Source organism: Triticum aestivum, chromosome 2B (assembly GCF_018294505.1).
Source record: "Triticum aestivum cultivar Chinese Spring chromosome 2B, IWGSC CS RefSeq v2.1, whole genome shotgun sequence".
NCBI lineage: Eukaryota > Viridiplantae > Streptophyta > Magnoliopsida > Poales > Poaceae > Triticum > Triticum aestivum.
Window position 1 is genome coordinate 638084069 of NC_057798.1, and position 20120 is coordinate 638104188.

The following is a 20120-nucleotide window of genomic DNA, read 5'->3' on the forward strand; positions in this document are numbered from 1 at the left end:
ACAACAACAAGAGCAAATAGAGTTTGTAAAAGTTTTTCTTTATCACTTTTAGTTTATCAAATGAATTGCTTGAGGACAAGCAAATGTTTAAGCTTGGAGGAGTTGATACGTCTCGAACGTATCTACTTTTCCAAACACTTTTGCCCTTGTTTTGGACTCTAACTTGCATGATTTGAATGAAACTAACCCGGACTGACGCTATTTTCAGCAAAGCTACCATGATGTTGTTTTATGTGTAGAAAAGAAAAGTTCTCGGAATGACCTGCAAATCCATGGAGGCACTTTTTGGAATTAATAAGAATTTCTTGGCGAAAGAAATACATCAGGGGGCCCAAGGCCTGTCCACAAGACAGGGGGGCGCCCCCCTGTAGGGCGCGCACCCCCTATCTCGTGGGCCCCCTGGACCTCCACCGACCTCAACTCCAACTCCATATCTTCCGTCTCGGGGAGAAAAAAATCAGAGAGAAAGTTTCATCGCGTTTTACGATACGGAGCCGCCGCCAAGCCCTAATCTCTCTCGGGAGGGCTGATCTGGAGTCCATTCGGGGCTCCGGAGAGGGGGATTTGTCGCCGTCGTCATCATCAACCATCCTCCATCACCAATTTCATGATGCTCACCGCCGTGCGTGAGTAATTCCATCATAGGCTTCCTGGACGGTGATGGGTTGGATGAGATTTACCATGTAATCAAGTTAGTTTTGTTAGGGTTTGATCCCTAGTATCCACTATGTTCTGAGATTGATGTTGCTATGACTTTGCTATGCTTAATGCTTGTCACTAGGGCCCGAGTGCCATGATTTCAGATCTGAACCTATTATGTTTTCATGAATATATGTGTGTTCTTGATCCTATCTTGCAAGTCTATAGTCACCTATTATGTGTTATGATCCGACAACCCCGAAGTGACAATAATCGGGATACTTCTCGGTGATGACCGTAGTTTGAGGAGTTCATGTATTCACCATGTGTTAATGCTTTGGTCCGGTTCTCTATTAAAAGGAGGCCTTAATATCCCTTAGTTTCCACTAGGACCCCGCTGCCACGGGAGGGTAGGACAAAAGATGTCATGCAAGTTCTTTTCCATAAGCACGTATGACTATTTACGGAATACATGCCTACATTACATTGATGAACTGGAGCTAGTTCTGTGTCACCCTATGTTATAGCTATTACATGAGGAATCACATCCGACATAATTATCCATCACTGATCCATTGCCTACGAGCTTTTCATATATTGTGCTTCGCTTATTTACTTTTCCATTGCTACTGTTACAATCACTACAAAACACCAAAAATATTGCTATTACTATCTTTACCTTTTACCACCGTTACCATTACTATCATACTACTTTGCTACTAAATACTTTGCTGCAGATACTAAGTTATCCAGGTGTGGTTGAATTGACAACTCAACTGCTAATACTCAAGAATATTCTTTGGCTCCCCTTGTGTCGAATCAATAAATTTGGGTTGAATACTTTAACTTCAAAAGTTGTTGCGATCCCCTACACTTGTGGGTTATCATATATCCGGAGAAGGAATAGCAGTAGACCCTACCAAAGTTGTCTCTGTGACTAAATGGGTAGCACCCACATCAGTTGGAGAGATCAGGAGTTTTCTTGGACTTGCGGGATATTATCGGAGGTTCATAGATAATTTCTCCAGGATTGCAAAGCCCATGACAGAGTTGTTGAAGAAGGACACGAAGTTCAAATGGACTGAGGAGTGTGAAGCCAGTTTTCAGGAGTTGAAGAAACATTTGGTTACAGCCCCATTGATGATTCTTCCGGATCAACGAAAGGATTACCAAGTGTATTGCGACGCTTCACGTCGAGGACTTGGAGCGGTGCTTATGCAGGAGGGAAGAGTTGTTTCATATGCCTCGCGACAGCTTAAACCTCATGACTTAAATTATGCTACTCATGATTTGGAGTTAGCAGCCGTAGTGCATGCGTTGAAGACATGGATACATTTTCTCATCGGAAACCACTGTGAGGTATACATGGATCACAAGAGTCTAAAATATATCTTCACACAGAAGGAGCGGAATCTCAGGCAAAGGAGATGATTGGATCTCATTAAGGATTATGATATGAAGTTACATTATCATCCCGGAAAGGCTAATGTAGTAGCCGATGCGTTGAGTCACAAGAGTTATGTTAATACACTCATGACCGGAGGATTACCCAAGGAGTTAGCAGAGGATCTTCTTGAGATGTGTTTGGAAATAGTTCCGAAGGGTCATGTAGCAGCATTGGAAATTCATTCCACCCTGATGGATAAGATCAGAGAAGCCTAGAAGACTGACAAGGAGATTTCCGAAATAAAGGAAAGGATGAGCAAAGGAAAGGCAAAAGGATTTCGTGAGGATGAGCATCATACTTTATGGTTTGAGGATCGCGTATATGTGCCTAATGACCCCGAGATCAGGAAGTTGATTCTGCAGGAGGCCCATGATTTGCCGTATTCGGTTCACCCAGGAAACACTAAGATGTATCTAGATTTGAAGGAAAGTTTCTGGTGGACAGGAATGAAGAAGGATATTGCTGAGTATGTAGCAGTATGTGATGTATGTCAGAGAGTTAAGGCCGAGCATCAGAAGCCAGCAGGATTGCTACAGCCATTGCGGATACCCGAATGGAAGTGGGACAAGCTTGGCATGTATTTTATCACGGGATTGCCCAGGACTCGTTCAGGCTATGTGTCGGGGAAACTGATCCACGAACACCTATGGGACCGGCGGACCGAGCCCCTTTAGGTTCGGCGGGGGGCGGAGGTCGCACGAAGAGCGGATCGAGGCGAAGCACACGAGCAGTTTACCCAGCTTCGGAGCTCTCCGGAGAGATAAAACTCCTACTGCTGCTTGTCTGATTGTATTGTGTTCTTGCTCTAGAGAGCTAAGTGTTTTCTGGCTTCGAAATGATCCGAGCCTTCCGAACTAGTCGAACCCCCTCTACGTTGCGCATGGGCCTCCTTTTATATGCACAAGGGGTCACCGACAGGTGGCAACGCAGAGAAGGGTAAAAACGTAAAAAGAGAGGTGGTTGGTACAACTACTTGTACAGTGCTTTCTACCTAACCCTGACGGCAGGGGACAAGGGAATTAAATGCCCGTCTGTGTCGCCCTAACAGTGTAGAAAAGGACTGTCAGGGGCGCCACCGTCCGCCACGATGGCGATCTTGTCAGCATCGCATGCCACCGCTTACCGCTGGCTGCACAGCCTTCCGCCACGCGTGCCTGGAAAGGCCCCCAGGGCGACACGTTGGTGGATGCGCTGGAGCATGGGCACAGAGTGGCCGCTTGCCACGGCAAGCGTCTTGCCGTGGTCGTGGTCTTGTCGTGCCCGGAAGCTTGTCGCTCGCCGAGCCTTGCCGGGACGCGTGGCGCGTCGCGGCAAGTTCCTTGAGATGTCTTGGTTGGCCTTCCCGGCAAGCTCCTCTTGCCGGGGCCTTGTCTTCTTTACTCGAATACTTTGTTCTTGAATGGCTCCAAAGGAGCCATGGAATATCTTGGCGGTCATCCGGCAAGCCCTTGCCGCGGGGCGCTGCAACTGCCCGTGCACAAGTTTGGGGTACTAGGGTACCCCTATTCTAGTACACCGACACTATGACTCTGTATGGGTTGTAGTCGATCGCTTGACAAAAGTAGCTCATTTCATCCCAGTGAAGACCACTTATACAAGTGCGAAGTTCGCAAAGATATACATGACCAGGATCGTATGTCTGCATGGAGGTCTGAGGACCATTGTATCGGATAGAGGAACCCCGTTTACCTCAAAGTTCTGGAATCAGTTGCACGAGACTTTGGGTACTAGGCTGGAATTCAGCATAACCTTTCATCCACAGATGAATGGACAGACCGAGAGAGTGAATCAGATTCTGGAGGACATGTTGAGAGCTTGTGCGCTAGATTATGGATCTAGTTGGGACGACAACTTGCCGTATGCAGAGTTCTCTTATAACAGCAGCTATCAAGCCAGTTTGAAGATGGCCCCTTTCTAAGCCTTGTACGGAAGGAGGTGCACGACATCATTATTATGGGATGAAGTTGGAGATCGTCAGTTGTTTGGACCAGATTTGATTAAGGAGTCGGAAGAGAAGGTTAAACTGATTCGCGACAGACTCAAGGTAGCCCAGTCCAGGCAGAAGAGTTATGCGGATTCAAAATGCAAGGAGACAGTTTATGAAGTCGGAGACAGAGTATACCTTCGTGTGTCCCCGCTTCGAGGAGTTCAACATTTTGGAGTTAAGGGAAAGTTAGCACAACGTTTTGTGGGACCATACAAAGTTTTGGAACATATGGGAGAAGTTGCTTACAAGCTGGAATTGCCAGAAGGATTGTCAGGAGTTCACAATGTGTTTCATGTTTCCTAGTTGAAGAAGTGCCATGCAGAGATGGCTGATATTCCTCTGAGAGATACATTGCCTCTAGAAGCGATTCAGTTGGATAGTGATTTGACCTACAAGGAGAAGCCAGTGAAGATTCTCGAGTTTTCCAACTGAGTCACACGCAGCAAGGTTATAAAGTTTTGCAAAGTCCAGTGGAGCCACAATACCGAGGAGGAAGCCACCTGGGAACGAGAGACCTACGGAAGGACCACCCACACCTATTTCTAGCCAACCCGAATCTCGAGGGGGTAGGTTTGTAACATCCCAAATTTCCAATTTGGAATGTTATACATAGGTCATCATATGCATGTCATAGTTTATTGCATTTAGGTTGATCCTAGAAATTCTAAGCAACTCAAGGACCCACAGAGAGAGTTGGGGATTTCATTGGATCATGTTGGTTTTAATCATTTTTCTCTCCGAATATTTCCAATGTCAAAATAAAAGAGAGGAGATAATATGACTTCTCCAAAATAAAATAATTATTGGAGGAAAAATATTAAAATCAAATTTTATTTGATTTGGACTTTTATTGCTATTTTATTCGAATTAGAAAAATATGCATGTTTTAAAAAATTGCATTTTTAGGCCAGAAAAATGTTCACTTTGTTCTAAATAATCTATTTAAATGGTGAAAATTGTTTTTGGCATTTTTAGGATTTTTTTATATTTTATTAGGTTTTTTTTCCATTTCAGCGAAATTATTTTAAAAAAAATCTCTCGCAGACCGCACTCGGCCAGCGGCCCAGCCAGCCCACAGCCGCTGCCGCCCTCATCGCGTGCCCGAGCCGGACTCTGCTGGGAGTCCGAGCAGCCGCCGGCCGCCGCGCCTTTCCCCCTCCGCCAAGGCAGCCCTCCCCCCTTTAAAAGCCCACCCCGAGTGTTGGGGAACGTAGCAGAAATTCAAAATTTTCTATGCATGACCAAGATGAATCTATGGAGATTCTAGCAACAAGCTAGGGAGAGGATGAGCATATTCATACCTTTGAAGATCGCTAAGCGGAAGTGTTACAAGAACGCGGTTGGTGGAGTCATACACGCAGCGATTCAGATCGCGGCCGATTCTGATCTAAGCGCCGAACGGACGTCGCCTCCGCGTTCAACACACGTACAACCCGTGGATGTCTCCTCCTTCTTGATCCAACAAGGGGAGAGGAGAAGTTGAGGGAAAACTCCAGCAACACGACGGCATGGTGGCGATGGAGCTCGTGGTTCTCTGGCAGGGCTTCACCAAGCACTACGGAGGAGGAGGAGGTGTTGGAGGAGGGAGAGGGCTGCGCCAGGGAAGAGGTTCGGCTGCCCTCCCACCCCTCCACTATATATAGGGGCAAGGCTAGGGTTTCCCCTAGGGGGCGGCGACCAAGCAGATTGGATCTCCCTAGGGAAAATCCTAGGGAGACTTGCCCCCCAAGACAAGCAGGTGGAGGATTGCCTCCCAAACCAGGTGGAGGCACCCCACCTCCCCAAATAACATGGGAAAGGGTGTGGGGAGCGCACCACCACTTAGTGGGCTGGTTTGCCCCTTCCCCTTTTGCACATGAGGCCCTCCAACACCTGCCGGGGTTCCCGAAACACCTTTCGGTCATGCTGGCCATAGCCTGGTACCCCCCCGGAACACTTCTAAACTCCAATACCCTTCGTCCAATATACCGATCTTCACCGCCGGACCATTCCGGAACTCCTCGTGACGTCCTGGATCACATCCGGGACTCCGAACTACCTTCGGTAACCACATACTATTTCCCATAACAACTGTAGCATCACCGAACCTTAAGTGTGTAGACCCTACGGGTTCGGGAACCATGCAGACATGACCGAGACGTTCTCCGGCCAATAACCAACAGCGGGATCTGGATACCCATGTTGGCAACCACATGTTCCACGATGATCTCATCGGATGAACCATGATGTCGAGGATTCAATCAATCCCATATACAATTTCCTTTGTCCATTGGTATGTTACTTGCCCGAGATTCGATCGGCAGTATCCCTATACCTTGTTCAATCTTGTTACCGGCAAGTCTCTTTACTCGTTCCATAATGCATGATCCCGTGACTAACTACTTAGTCACATTGAGCTCATTATGATGATGTATTACCGAGTGGGCCCAGAGATACCTCTCCATCACACGGAGTGACAAATCCCAGTCTCGTTTCGTGCCAACCCAACAGACACTTTCGGAGATACCCGTAGTGCACCTTTATAGCCACCCAGTTACGTTGTGATGTTTGGTACACCCAAAGCACTCCTACGGTATCCGGGAGTTACACAATCTCATTGTCTAAGGAAATGATACTTGACATTAGAAAAGTTTTAGCAAACGAACTACACGATCTTGTGCTATGCTTAGGATTGGGTCTTGTCCATCACATCATTCTCCTAATGATGTGATCCCATTATCAATGACATCCAATGTCCATGGTCGGGAAACCATAACCCTCTATTGATCAACGAGCTAGTCAACTAGAGGCTCACTAGGGACATGTTGTGGTCTATGTATTCACACATGTATTATGGTTTCCAGTTAATACAATTATAGCATGAACAATAGACAACTATCATGAACAAGGAAATAAAATAACAACCATTTTATTATTGCCTCTAGGGCATATTTCCAACAGTCTCCCACTTGCACTAGAGTCAATAATCTAGTTCACATCACTATGTGATTGTAATGAATCCAACACCCATGGGGTTTGATCATATCTCGCTTGTGAGAGAGGTTATTAGTCAACGGGTCTGAACCTTTCAGATCGATGTGTGCTTTACAAATCTGTATGTTATCTTGTAGATGCAGCTACCACGCTCTATTTGGAGCTATTCCAAATAACTGTTCTACTATACGAATCCGGTGTACTACTCAGAGTCATCCAGATTAGTGTCAAAGTTTGCATCGGCGCAACCCTTTACGACAAACTCTTTTACCACCTCCATAATCGAGAAAATTCCTTAGTCCACTAGTTACTAAGGATAACCTTGACCCCTGTCCTGTGATCCATTCCTGGATCACACTTGTACCCCTTGATTGACTCATGGCAAGGCACACTTTAGGTGCGGTACACAGCATAGCATACTGTGGATCCTATGTCTAAAGCATAGGGGACGACCTTCGTCCTTTCTCTTTCTTGTGCCGTGGTCAGGTCTTGAGTCTTACTCAATACTCACACCTTATAACACAGCCAGGAACTCCTTATTTGCCGATCTATTTTGAACTCCTTCAAAATCTTGTCACGGTGCGTACTCATTTGAAAGTACTATCAAGCGATTTTGATCTATCCTTATAGATCTTGATGCTCAATGTTCAAGTAGCTTAATCCAGGTTTTCCATTGAAAAACACTTCTCAAATAACCCTATATGCTTTCCAGAAATTCTACATCATTTTAGATCAACAATATGTCAACAACATATACTCATCAGAAATGCTATAGTGCTCCCACTCACTTCTTTGGAAATACAAGTTTCTCATCAACTTTGTATAAACCCAAAATCTTTGATCATCTCATCAAAGCGTATATTCCAACTCTGAAATGCTTACTCCAGTCCTTAAATGATTGATGGAGCTTTGCATACTTGTTAGCATCTTTCAGGATTGACAAAAAATTTCTGGTTGTATCACATACAATCTTTCCTCAAGAAAATCATTGAGGAAACAATGTTTTGACATCCTATCTGCAAGATTTCATAAATAATGCAGGAACTGCTAATGTAATTTCAACAGACTCTTAGCATCGCTACGAGTGATAAAGTCTCATCATAGTCAACTCCTTAAACTTGTCGAAAAACATCTTAACGACAAGTCGAGCTTCCTTAATGATGACACATACCATCGTTGTCCGTCTTCCCTTTTAAAATCCATTTGTACCCAATAGCCTTACGACCATCAAGTAGTTCTTCCAAAGTCTACACTTTGTTTTATACATGGATCCTCTCTCGGATTTTATGGCCTCGGGCCATTTGTCGGAATCCGGGCCCACCATCGCTTCTCCACAGCTTGTAGGTTCATTGTTGGCTAGCAACATGACCTCCAAGACAGGATTACGTACCACTCTGAAGTAGTACACATCCTTGTCGACCTACGAGGTTTGGTAGTGACTTGATCCGAAGTTTCATGATCACTATCATCAGCTTCCACTTCAATTGGTGTAGGCGCCAGAGGAACAAGTTCCTGTGCCCTGCTACGCACTAGTTGAAGTAACGGTTCAATAACCTCATCAAGTCTCCACCATCCTCCCACTCAATTATTTTGAGAGAAACTATTCCTCGAGAAAGGACCCGTTTCTAGAAACAATCATTTTTGCTTCCGGATATGAATTAGGAGGTATACCCAACTGTTTTGGGTGTCCTATGAAGATGCATTTATCCGCTTTGAGTTCGAGCTTAAAAAAACTTTTCACATAAGCATCGCAGCCCCAAACTTTCAAGAAACGACAGCTTGGGTTTCTCTAAACCATAGTTCACACGGTGTCATCTCAATGGAATTATGTGGTGCCCTATTAAAGTGAATGCGGTTGTCTCTAATGCCTAACCATAAATGATAGTCGTAATTTGATAAGAGACATCATGGTATGCCCCATATTCAATAGGGTGCATCTATGATGTCGGACACACCATCACACCATGGTGTTCCAGGCAGTATTAGTTGTGAAACAATTTCCACAATGTCTTAATTGTGTACCAAACTCGCAACTCAGATATTCATCTCTATGATCATATCATAGACATTTTATCCTCTTGTCACGACGATCTTCAACTTCACTCTGAAATTACTTGAACCTTTCAATAATTCAGACTTGTGTTTCATCAAGTAAATATACTCAGTATCTACTTCAAGTCATCTATGAAGTAAGAACATAACGATATCCACTGTGTGCCTCCGCACTCATTGGACTGCACACATCAAATGTATTACTTCCAACAAGTTACTTTCTTGTTCCATCTTACTGAAAAATGAGGCTTTTCAGTCATCTTGCCCATGTGGTATGATTTGCATGTCTCAAGTGATTCAAAATAAGGTGATTCCAAACGATCCATCTGCATGGAGTTTCTTCATGCGTATATACCAATAGACATGGTTCGCATGTCTCAATCTTTTCAAAAATGAGTGAGTCCAAAGATCCATCAACATGGAGCTTCTTCATGCGTTTTATACCAATATGACTCAAATGGCAGTGCCACAAGTATGTGGTACTATCATTACTATCTTATATCTTTTGGCATGAATATGTGTATCACTACGACCGAGATTCAATAAACCATACATTTTAGGTGCAAGACCATTGAAGGTATTATTCAAATAAACAGAGTAACCATTATTCTCCTTAAATGAATAACCGTATTGCGATAGACATAATCCAATCATGTCCATGCTCAACGCAAACACCAAATAACAATTATTTAGGTTTAACATCGATCCCGATGGTAGAGGGAGCGTGCGATGTTTGATCACATCAACCTTGGAAATACTCTAACATATATCGTCACCTCGCCTTTAGCTAGTCTCCGTTTATTCCATAGCCTTTTATTTCGAGTTACTAACACTTAGCAACCGAACCGGTATCTATTACCATGGTGCTACTAGGAGTACTAGTAAAGTACACATCAATATAATGTATATCCAATATACTTCTGTCGACCTTGCCAGCCTTCTCATCTACCAAGTATCTAGAGTAGTTCTGCTCCAGTGACTGTTCCCCTTATTACAGAAGCACTTAGTCTCGGGTTTGGGTTCAACCTTGGGTTTCTTCACTAGAGCAGCAACTGTTTTGCCGTTTCATGAAGTATCCCTTCTTTCTCTTGCCTTTCTTGAAACTAGTGGTTTCACTAACCATCAACAATTGATGCTCCTACTTGACTTCTACTTTCGCGGTGTCAAACATTGCGAATAGCTCAAGGATCATCATATCTATCCCTGATATGTTATAGTTCATCACGAAGCTCTAATAGCTTGGTGGCAGTGACTATGGAGAACCATCACTATCTCATCTGGAAGATTAACTCCCACTCGATTCAAGTGATTGTAGTACTCAGACAATCTAAGCACATGCTCAATGATTGAGCTTTTCTCCCTTAGTTTGCAGGTTAAGAAACTTGTCGGAGGTCTCATACCTCTTGACGTGTGCATGAGCCTAAAATCCCAATTTCAGCTCTTGGAACATCTCATATGTTCTGCGACATTTCAAAAATGTCTTCAGTGCCTCAATTCTAAACCATTTAACATTATGCACTGAACTATCATGTAGTCATCAAAACGTGTATGTCAGATGTTCGCAACATCCACAAACGACGCTCGAGGTTCAGCACACCGAGCGGAGCATTAAGGACATAAGCCTTCTATGCAGCAATGAGGACAGTCCTCAGTTTACGGACCCAGTCCTCATAATTGCTACTATCAACTTTCAACTAATTTTTCTCTAGGAACATATCTTAAACAGTAGAACTAAAGCATAAGCTACGACATAATTTGCAAAGAACTTTTGACTATGTTCATGATAATTAAGTTCATCTAATAAACTCCCACTCAGATAGACATCCCTCTAGTCATCTAAGTGATACATGATCCGAGTCAACTAGGTTGTGTCCGATCATCACGTGAGACGGACTAGTCATCATCGGTGAACATCTTCATGTTGATCGTATCTTCTATACGACTCATGTTCGACCTTTCGGTATCTTGTGTTCCGAGGCCATGTATGTACATGCTAGGCTCGTCAAGTCAACCTAAGTGTTTTGCATGTGTAAATCTGGCTTACACCCGTTGTATGTGAATGTTAGAATCTATCACACCCGATCATCACGTGGTGCTTCGAAACAACAAACTTTTGCAATGGCGCACAGTTAGGGGGAACACTTTCTTGAAATTATTATGAGGGATCATCTTATTTACTACTCTCGTTCTAAGCAAATAAGATGCAAAAACATGATAAACATCACATGCAATCAAATAGTGACATGATATGGCCAATATCATTTTGCTCCTTTTGATCTCCATCTTCGGGGCACCATGATCATCATCGTCACCGGCATGACACCATGATCCCCATCATCGTGTCTCCATGAAGTTGTCTCGCCAACTATTACTTCTACTACTATGGCTAACGGTTTAGCAATGAAGTAAAGTAATTACATGGCGTTATTCAGTGACACGCATGTCATACAATAAATAAAGACAACTCCTATGGCTCCTGCCGGTTGTCATACTTATCGACATGCAAGTCGTGAATCCTATTACAAGAATATGATCAATATCATACATCACATATATTTCATTCATCATATCCTTCTTGGCCATATCACATCACATGGCATACCCTGCAAAAACAAGTTAGGCGTCCTCTAATTGTTGTTGCATGTTTTACGTGGCTGCTATGTGTTTATAGCAAGAACGTTTCTTACCTACGCAAAAGCCACAACGGTGATATGCCAAATGCTATTTACCCTTCATAAGGACCCTTTTCGTCGAATCCGATCCGACTAAAGTGGGAGAGACAGACACTCGCTAGTCACCTTATGCAACTAGTGCATGTCAGTCGGTGGAACCTGTCTCACGTAAGCGTACGTGTAAGGTCGGTCCGGGCCGCTTCATCCCACAATACCGCCCAAACAAGATAAGACTAGTAACGGTAAGCAAATTGAACAAACCAACGCCCACAACTACTTGTGTTCTACTCGTGCATAGAATCTACGCAATAGACCTAGCTCATGATGCCACTGTAGTGGAACGTAGCAGAAATTCAAAATTTTATACGCATCACCAAGATCAATCTATGGAGATTCTAGCAACAAGATAGGGAGAGGATGAGCATATTCATACCTTTGAAGATCGCTAAGTGGAAGCGTTACAAGAACGCAGTTGGTGGAGTCGTACACGCAGCGATTCAGATCGCGCTCGATTCCGATCTAAGCGCCGAACGGACGACGCCTCCGAGTTCAACACACTTACAGCCCGGGGACGTCTCCCCCTTGATCCAGCAAGGGGAGAGGATAAGTTGAGGGAAAATTCCATCAACACAACGACATGGTGGCGATGGAGCTCGCGGTTCTCCGGCAAGGCTTCACGAGGCACTACGGAGGAGGAGGAGGTGTTGAAGGAGCGAGAGGGCGGCGCCAGGGAAGAGGTTCGGCTGCCCTCCCACCCCTCCACTATATATAGGGGCAAGGCTAGGGTTTCCCCTAGGGGGCGGCGGCCAAGCAGATTGGATCTTCCTAGGGAAAATCCTAGGGAGACTTGCCCCCCAAGCCAAGCAGGTGGAGGATTGCCTCCCAAGCCAGGTGGAGGCGCCCCACCTCCCGAAATAACGTGGTAAAGGGTGTGGGGGGCGCACCACCCCTTAGTGGGCTGGTTTGCCCCTTCCCCTTTGGCCCATGAGGCCCTCCAACACCTGCCGGGGCTCCCGAAACACCTTTCGGTCATGCTAGCCATAGCTTGGTACCCCCCGGAACACTTCCGGACTCCAATACCCTTTGTCCAATATATCGATCTTCACCGCCGAACCATTCCGGAACTCCTCGTGACGTCCGGGATAACATCCGGGACTCCGAACTACCTTCGGTAACCACATACTATTTCCCATAACAACTCTAGCGTCACCGAACCTTAAGTGTGTAGACCCTATGGGTTCAGGAACCATGCAAACATGACCGAGACGTTCTCTGGCCAATAACCAACAGCGGGATCTGGATACCCATGTTGGCTCCCACATGTTCCACGATGATCTCATCGGATGAATGACGATGTCGAGGATTCAATCAATCCCGTATACAATTCCCTTTGTCCATTGGTATGTTACTTGCCCGAGATTCGATCGGCGGTATCCCTATACCTTGTTCAATCTCGTTACCGACAAGTCTCTTTACTCGTTCCATAATGCATGATCCCGTGACTAACTACTTAGTCACATTGATCTCATTATGATGATGCATTACCGAGTGGGCCCAGAGATACCTCTCCGTCACACGGAGTGACAAATCCCAGTCTCGATTCATGCCAACCCAACAGACACTTTTGGAGATACCCATAGTGCACCTTTATAGCCACCCAGTTACGTTGTGACGTTTGGTACACCCAAAGCACTCCTACGGTATCTGGGAGTTACACAATCTCATGGTCTAAGGAAATGATACTTGACATTAGAAAAGTTTTAGCAAACGAACTACACGATCTTGTGCTATGCTTAGGATTGGGTCTTGTCCATCACATTATTCTCCTAATGATGTGATCCCATTATCAATGACATCCAATGTCCATGGTCAGGAAACCATAACCATTTATTGATCAACAAGCTAGTCAACTAGAGGCTCACTAGGGACATGTTGTGGTCTATGTATTCACACATGTATTATGGTTTCCAGTTAATACAATTAGAGCATGAACAATAGACAATTATCATGAACAAGGAAATACAATAACAACCATTTTATTATTGCCTCTAGGGCATATTTCCAATACCGAGGCCCCGTCCCGCCCCGCCACCACAGCGCCGCCGCCGCTCGTCGAAGCCGCCGCTGCCGCCGTGCTGCTCCGCCACTGCCGCAGCCACCCACCACCGCCCGAGCCGACGCGCCGCCGCACGCCGCCCCGCCTCACTGGAGTCTCGCCGGAGCCGCCGCCGGTCCTTTTCGGTTTAGGTATAAGAAACCGTTGGTTTTTTTATAAAAAACCCTAGATCTATTTTTTAATAGATCAGTTTGATTTTTTTTCCGGTTTTGTTATTTAGCGGATGTTCGTCCGATTGTTCGTTTTAACAAATGTTGTTCATCGGTTAATCTCAGACAGTGAACGTTCATTCGTTTGCCTGTTCGTCTCGTTTTATTTTCCAGGGTTTATCCGTGATTCTTTTCAATCGCGATTTCTGCCCTGATCTTTGATCTAGTATGTCTTTTCACTCATTTATCCAAATTAGATGAAACCAGCGCCTAAATCTTCGTCTCGAAGCCCTCTTTCTGTTTAACCAACTTGAACATGATTTTGGTGCTGTAAAATTTGACTTTAAGTCCAGATTAGTAAACGAATCTTGTTTCATTCATAGTTTGAGTTTTGTTGCTTCGTTTGATTTGATTCTTTTTGCAAACCGGAGTTCTTCAGTTGAACTTTCTAGTTAGATCTTCTTATTTGAGTTTTACCGTGCTTCTAGTTGAGTGCTTATGTATGCTATTGTTTGTTTGTGATAGAATTTCCAGAGTGCGAAGCGTGCTACTACGAGTCTCTAGGTTTTGCAGATCATCAGCAAGGCAAGTAACACTTTGATCAATTCTCTTTATTACCCAGTTTTTATGCATTAGTTCCAATCCTCAAACATTGCATGGTTAGGATCTGATTAACATGTGGGTTTGGGAAGTAGATGATGAGGTAGAACCTATTGCCCTTTTATTATCAAACCTTTGGGAGTTACTTCTACATTATGCTTAGGATTGCTATGGTATGTTTGTAGACGTGGATTATGTGAGTGTATCCATGAAAGATGTGAGTATTGTTAATTCATGGTTAACTTAAGGTGGCTACTTTAATACACATCTGGGTGGATTGGTTGCGGGCACCTAGAGAATCCAGTGTTGTCCTAGGATATCCCGGAGTACCCATGTGATCATCCTAAGGTTCGCCACCCAGGACCAAAGGGATCATAAGATTATTTATGCTAGAAGCTTCCATGTGCAGCCACAAGCTATTATGGGCTCTAGCATAGTTGAGTATGTTGAATGACCTCTTTTAGTGGTAGACTAGCAGATGTAGGGGATGTAGGTGGTACTGTCTACCCAGAGTAAAGAGTTAATGCTTCTGAAAGACCGTGTCTTGGTCATCCATTTCTCAAACACCTTCTAGTGCGAGAAATCTAACGGAGGAGATTGAGTCTTGTGGGGAAAAGTGCGCAAACCTCTGCAGAGTGTACAAACTAATCATGGTTAGCCGTGTCCCCGACTATGGACATTTTGAGTATGTGGATTTTGGATTATCGTGTTGATCTCATCACTCTAAATTAATTTGTTGGGTTAATTGATATTGTTTAATTGGGATTGAGTTGGAGGAACCTTCTCAATATTTAACAACCACCATGGTAGTTAAATAAAATTTATTCCTTTGTTGTAGGGAAAAATGGCTTTATGCAAAACTGTAACCATAGAGCTTTCCACCAGCCATATATGCATGTAGTGATATCATTTATCTGTTCATTACTCTATGTGTGACATTGCCAGCATATTCCATGTGCTGACCCGTTTCAGGCTGCAACATATCCTGTTGCAGACTTTTCAGACGACGAGTAAGGTGCCATAGGTTGTTGTCTCTCACTCAGCTATGCCGTTGGAGTTGATGGACTCACTTTATCTTCCAAGCCTTCCGCTTTTATCTTATTTAGATGGCCTTAAGCCATTTTATTGTAATAAGTTCTCTTTTGAGACATTCGATGTAATAAGTGTGTGATTGAAACTCTGTTATAAATCCTCATGTACTATGCGTCAGCATTATCGATCCAGGGATGACACTGATGCACAGAGACTAGACTATTTGAGGTCTGGTCGCTATAGAAGAAATACGAGGCTATAAGCAATCATGCATATAAGAGATTAAAGAAGACTCAAATAACTTTCATGGATAAAATGATAGATCTGATCATAAACTCAAAGTTCATCGGATCCGAACAAACACACCGCAAAAAGTGTTACATCATATGGATCTCCAAGAGACCATTGTATTGAGAATAAAAAGAGAAAGAGGACACCATCTTGCTACTAACTACGGACACGTAGGTCTACAAAGAACTACTCACGCATCATCGGAGAGGCACCAATGGACATGATGCACCCCTGTGAGATGGTGTCTAGATTGGATCAGGTGGTTCTGGACTCTGCGGCAGCTAGAACTGATTTTTGTCGACTCCCCTAGGGTTTCTAGAATATTGGGGTATTGGGGTATTTATAGAGCAAACAGGCGGTGCAGGAGGCCATCGAGGTGGTCACAATCCACCAGGGCGCGCCTGGGCCTCCAGGGGCGCCCAGGTGTCTTGTGCTCACCTCGGGCCCCCTCCTTGGTACTTCCTTGGCCCACTGGATGTAGTTTGGTCCAAAAAAATCCACAAAAAGTTTCAATGCATTGGACTTCGTTCGGTATTGATTTCCTGCAATGTAAAAAACATTCAGAAAACAACAACTAGCTCTGGGCACTATGTCAATAGGTTAGTACCAAAAAATGATATAAAATGATTGTAAAACATCCAAGAATGATAATATAACAACATGGACCAATCAAAAATTATAGATACATTGGAGACGTATTAGCATCCCCAAGCTTAATTCCTACTCGTCCTCGAGTAGGCAAATGATAAAACAATTTTTTTGATGTGGAATGCTGCCTAACATGTTCATCACATATTCTTTTCTTGTAGCATGGACATTTGGACTTTTATACGATTCAAAGCAATAGTCTAGTTTTGACATGATACTTAAATACTCAAGCATATCAACAAGCAACCATCTCTTTCAAAATATCAATGCTAAAATAAGTTATCCCTAGCCCATCATGCTCAATCATTGATCCATTCATGAAACACACTCGCATATTAGCTACACCCAATGCTCAAGTACGATCATAGTGCCCCCCAGTTGGTGCTTTATAAAAGAATATGGAGACTCAAATTAAAAATAAAAATTGCATAAAGTAAAAGAAAGGCCCTTCGCGGAGGGAAGTAGGGATTTGTAGAGGTGCTAGAGCTCAAAGCGAAAATTTAGAGATAAAAAAATTTTGAGAGGCATACTTTTCCCATCAACGAAAACGACTTAGAGCTCCCAACACTTTCCATGCTAGATATATCATATGCGGTTCCCAAACAGAAATTAAAATTTATTCCTTTTTCAACCATACTTTCACTTTCCATGGCTAGCCGTATCCACGGTTGCCCTCCATACCAACACTTTCCAAGGAATTTACTATTTGATAACATAAAGTAAATTCATTTTTCATTTCGGGACTGGGCATCCCGAATACCTTTGCCTTACTCTCGTGTAATGACAAGTGAATAAACACTCATCGTGAGAATAACACATCTAGCATGGAAAATATTGGACACCCCTCACCGCCTCGCGAGTGGTACGAGCACACAAAAGAGAAATTTATTTTGAATATTAGAGATGGCACATAAAAATTTGCTTAGAACGGCAAAAGAATACCGCATATAGGTAGATATAGTGGATTCATGTGGCAAAACTGGTTTAAAGGATTTTCGATGCACAAGTAGTGATCATACTTAGTGCGAAATAAAAGCTAGAAAAAGATTGAGAAGCGACCAACCTAGAAACAAATAATCTCATAAGAGAGTATTAAGCATAATTAACACCGAATAATGCACCACAAGTAGGATGTAATTTCATTGCATGACTATTGACTTTCGTGCTTGCATAGGGAATCACAAACCTTAACACCAACATTCTTACTAAAGCACAATTACTCATCAACATGACTCACATATCACATCATCATATCTCAAAAATATTACAAGGAATCAAGTTTATTTTGTCCAATGATCTTCATGAAAGTTTTTATTATACCCTTCTTAGATATCTATCACTTTGGGACTAATTTTCATGTGTTGCTTTTGGTAAGCTCAAACAAATATAAGTGAAGATCATGAGCATAATATTTCTTTCTCCCAAATTAATTCAAGTGAAGCAAGAGATAATTTCCTCAAAATTTTACTAACTCTCAAATAAATCTAAGTGAAGCAATAGAGTATTTCTTCAAAAATACTAAAGCACACCATGCTCAAAAAGATATAAGTGAAGCACTAGAGCAATTCCATAGCTCATAAATATTTAAGTGAAGCATAGAGAGAAATTCTAACAAGTCATGGCATAGTTTTGGCTCTCTCAAATGGGTGTGTATGGCAAGGATTCATGACTTAGAACACAAAGAAAAACAAGAAAAGACTCATATCATACAAGACGCTCCAAGCAAAACTCATAGCATGTGACGGTAAAAGTATAGCATCGAGTAAACTAAAGATGGTCGTTAGAAGAAAGAAGGGATGCCACTCGGGGCATCCCCAAGCTAAGTTTCTTTCTTCTCTTTGGATAATAGCTTGGGATTCCATGGGCATCCCCAAGCTTAGGCTCTTCTTACTCCTTATTCCTTCATCCATCGTAACATCACCCACAACTTGAAAGCTTCAATCACACAAAACTCAACAAAACCTTCGTGAGATCCCTTAGTATAAGAAAACAAATCACTACTATAAGTACTATAGAAAACCAATTAATATTTTATTTTTGCATTATATCCTCTTTATTCCAACTTTTATATGGCAAAAACTCATCAAATAAAACCATAGAATCATCAAAACAAGCACACAACGCAAATAAAACAGAATCTGTCAAAAACAGAACAGTCTATAGCAATCTGGATATTTCGAATACTTATGAAACTCCAAAAATTCTGACAAATTAGGAAGACCTGAGAAATTTGTATATTAATCTTATGCAAAAAGAATTAGAGGAAAATCACATTTCTGTGATTTATGAAAATTATTTTCATGAGTGTAAAAGTTTCTGTTTTTCAGCAAGATCAAACAACTATCACCCAAGAATATCCTAAAGGCTTTGCTTGGCACAAACACTTAATAAAACACAAAAAACACAATCATACCAGTAGCATAATTGTGCAAACACTCAAGAACAGAAAGCAAAAATCAAAAATAAATTTTATTCATTGGGTTGCCTCCCAATGAGCGCTATCGCTTTATGCCCCTAGCTAGGCATAAAATTTCAATGATGCTCACATGAAAGATAATAATTGAAACACAAAGAGAGCATCATGAAACATATGAGAAACACATTTAAGTATAACATACTTCCTGTGCACAGGAATCTTATAAGCAAACAAATTATCAAGACAAGAAACATCTAACATATGCAAAGAAGAGGAATAAAACATTGACGATCTCAACATAATGAGAGGTAATTTAGTAACACAAAAATTTCCACCACAATATTTTCCTCCCTCATAATAATTAAATGTGGGATCATAATCAAATTCAACAATATAGTTATCATATAAAATTTTCTCTTCATGATCCACATGCATAAAAGTTTTATAATCTTCCAAGATAGCGGGATTAACATCAACTAAAGTCATTACCTCTCCAAACCCGCTTTTATCAACAAATTAATGAGATTGAACACTCTCCAAATATGTGGGATTATTTTTACATAGAGTTGACACTCTTCTGAACCCACTTTGAATATTATTGCAAACCTATTAATCATGAGGCTTAAATAAACTATCAAGATCATAAGAATCATTATCACCCCAATCATGATCATTGCAATAAGTAGTGGACATAGCAATATTAGCATCACCAAGCTTGGGATTTTGCATATTATTAGCACAATTGACATTAATAGAATTTTAATAACATCATTTCAATCATGCTTTTCATCCAAGGAGCTATCATGAATCACTTTATAAATTCCTTTGTTTAACACTTCATCACAATTTTCAGATTCATAAATCTCAAGCAAAACTTCATAAAGACAATCTAGTGAACTCAATTCACTAGCAATTGGTTAATCATAATTGGATCTTTTGAAAACATTAGCAAGTGGATGAGGATCCATATCAATAGATTTTTAGCAAGCAAGGATGCAAGCAAATAGAAGGCACATGGTCACACAAGCAAACAAGAGATCTGACAAGAAAACGACGAATGAAAAAGGGGGCGAATAAAAACGACAAATGGTTGTGAAG